The sequence below is a fragment of the Myotis brandtii genome, unplaced genomic scaffold (genome assembly GCF_000412655.1).
Source record: "Myotis brandtii unplaced genomic scaffold, ASM41265v1 scaffold149, whole genome shotgun sequence".
Taxonomy (NCBI): Eukaryota; Metazoa; Chordata; class Mammalia; order Chiroptera; family Vespertilionidae; genus Myotis; species Myotis brandtii.
In genome coordinates, this window is record NW_005355385.1 from 223,153 (window position 1) to 226,203 (window position 3,051).

The following is a 3,051-nucleotide window of genomic DNA, read 5'->3' on the forward strand; positions in this document are numbered from 1 at the left end:
GTGGCATACTTATCCAAGCGGCTAGACCCCGTGGCTGCAGGGTGGCCGGGGTGTTTGAGAGCAGTAGCAGCTACAGCTATATTGGTAAAGGAAGCCTCGAAACTCACCCTTGGGCAGGACTTGCAAGCAGTGGCTCCACATTCCGTGGAAGCACTGTTGTGAAGCCCACCGGAGCGCTGGCTCTCAAATACTCGGATCACCCAGTATCAGGTACTCTTGCTTGATCCCCTGCGAGTCAGTTTTCTCAAAATGGCAGCACTAAACCCTGCTACCTTGTTGCCTGATGACAACCCTGAGCAGCCCCTCCGTGACTGCACTGAAACCCTGTCCTCGCTCAAGAACCTTTGAGAGAACCTAACGGACCAGCCCCTGCCAGACCCTGACGAGACCCTATATACACTGATGGAAGCAGCTTTGTGGTCGAAGGGACCAGGTACGCAGGAGCAGCGGTCGTGACAGTTGACAAGGTAATCTGGCACAGGCACTAGGGCTCGGGACATCAGCTCAGAAGGTAGAGCTAATAGCCCTCACCCAAGCACTACGGTGGGGGAAGGAAAAGGCAGTGAATATATACACGGACAGCTGATATGCTTTTGCCACTGTTCACGTTCACGGGGCCTTATACCAAGAAAGGGGACTCCTAACGTCAGGAGGGAAGGAAATCAAAAATGTCCCAGAAATGCTTACCCTCCTTGTGGCCCTTTGGATGCCAAAGGCGGTGGCAGTCATACACTGCAAAGGACATCAGTCAACTGACACCCCGGAGGCACGGGGAAACACTTTCGCAGATAAAACGGCCAGGGAAGTTGCCCAAAAACCAGTGGGGCCCCTCCTTATTTTACCAGCCCTCCCTGCAAGGGTCTTTGAGGAGACTCCAGTCTACTCGGAGGAGGTTACTGCGCTGGGGAAAAGACTCTAGGCAAAAGAAACATCTGGAAGATGGAAAGAATTGCCGGACCAGAGGCTGCTCACTCCGGAGGCCCTGGGAAAGGAACTCATTTCCCAGATCCATCAGAGTACTCATCTGGGGGGAACCAAGCTGGTAGAACTGCTTAAACGAGATTATTATATTCCTAAGCTCTTTCAGGTCTTAAAGGATATTGTAAGGAGATGTCACATCTGTGCACAGGTAAACCCCGGGAAGTGGTCCCCTTTAGTTGAGGGAACCAGAATCAGAGGGAAAAGTCCTGGAGAGCATTGGGAAGTAGACTTTACAGAATTACCCCCAGGTCTGGGAGGATATCGCTAACTGCTGGTTTTCGTCTATGCATTCTCAGGATGGCCAGAGGCTTTCCCTACCAAGTCTGAAACAGCACAAGTAATAGTAAAGAAATCAATCTCAGAATTTGTCCCCAGGCTTGGCCTACCTGTTGCAATGGGGTCCGACAATGGCCTGGCATTCATTGCCCACATCACTCAGTTATTGGCAAAGATACTAGGTATACATTGGAAATTACGCTTTATCTATGGACCTCAGAGCTCTGGACAGGTAGAGAGGATAAATCGGACCTTGAAGGAAACCCTGACAAAACTAAAACTGGAGACTGGCGAAAACTGGGTAAGCCTCCTCCCTTTTGCCCTACTCCGGGCCCATTGCACCCCGTATGTAAAGGGCCTCACCCCTTTTGAGATTCTTTTTGGCCGACCCCCACGGCTACTTCCCAAGCTAGCGGAAGAAATATTAGCATCCCTTTATAATCATAAACTCCTGAAGTCCTTACAGGCTTTACAGTTGAGCTCCAGGCTTAACCACCAGCTGGTCCGAGAGGCTCACCGAGACCCACCCTCCGGGACCAGGCCTGGACCACCTCTCTTTCAACCAGGAGACCTGGTGTGGGTTCGGAGGCACAAGCCATCATCGCTGGAAGCCAGGTGGACTGGGCCCTTCACTGTCATCCTCAGCACCCCATCAGCCGTAAAGGTTGCCAGAAAGAAACACTGGATTCACCGAACTCAAGTAAAAAAGGCGGAATCTGAGGACCCCACTGAACGATGGGCCATCCAACGTACAGGGAACCTTGATTTGCCAGTACCTCCCGTATCACCCCCTGTATTTTCCCCTTGACTCTCATCCCCCCTGGGGAGCCTCTCTATGCATCCTCATTCACATCTTGCCTCAGGTATACTGTTACTCTGGGGAGGGAGGGAGAGAACATTTAGGTCTGCTTGGAGGCAGAGAAAAACGACCCCACGTATTGATTCCCCTTTTAGTAGGGTTAGGGGTTGCCGGCTCCACTGGGGTGGGAACAGCAGCTCTAGTAACAGGAAATCAGAATTTTAAGGCCCTCAGTCCCGGAAGCCGGTCCATCCTTGCTGCTTGACACAGTCGCTTCAGGGAAGAAACATCTGCACAGCATATGTTTCAAGGGACCTGGCGTATATGGCATACTGTTCTTAATATGTTTGCTCACCTTCTTGGCGCTATGTGTTTTAACCAAGGTCACCTCTCCAAGAAAGGTTGTTTCCCCAGGTAGGGATTTTTCCCTGAAGTTAGGGAGGGGATAAAACCCCTTAACTAAGTGCCAGGCGGGTAGTTAATCACTTTAACTACAAACAATCACACTTAAGCTACATAATCTTTACTCCCTGGAATGGAGATAAGAAACGCCCTAACCTTTGAAATAGAGATTGATAGGATTGGAATCAACTGGTATAAATACAGATGTAACAAGACAACAGGACACAGAACCTAGAAACAGAACCTAGCAAGAGAACCTGGCTGAAGAACCTAGACACAGAAGCTAGACACAGAACCTAGCGAGAGAACTTGGCTGAAGAACCTAGCAAGAAAACATGGCAAGGGAACCTGACTAGAACCTGGCGACAGAACCTGACTGGAGATCCGGGCTAGAACCTGGCTGAAGAACCAAGAGATAGAACCTAGACACAGAACCTAGACACAGAACCTAGAGACAGGACTTGGCTGGAGATCCTACATAGAACCTAGAGACAGAACCTACACAGAACCTAGAGACAGAACTTGGCTGGAGAACCTAGACAGAACATGGCGGGAGAACCTGGAGAACCTGGCTAGGCTGCTGATCAACTGAA

At 50.4% G+C, this 3,051-nt stretch overlaps 1 pseudogene; it reads left to right on the forward strand.

The window, feature by feature from the left end:
* The window catches only part of LOC106725249, a 15,551-nt pseudogene extending 13,486 nt beyond the window's left edge, over positions 1 to 2,065 (forward strand).
* The last annotated feature ends 986 nt before the right edge of the window (positions 2,066 to 3,051 follow it).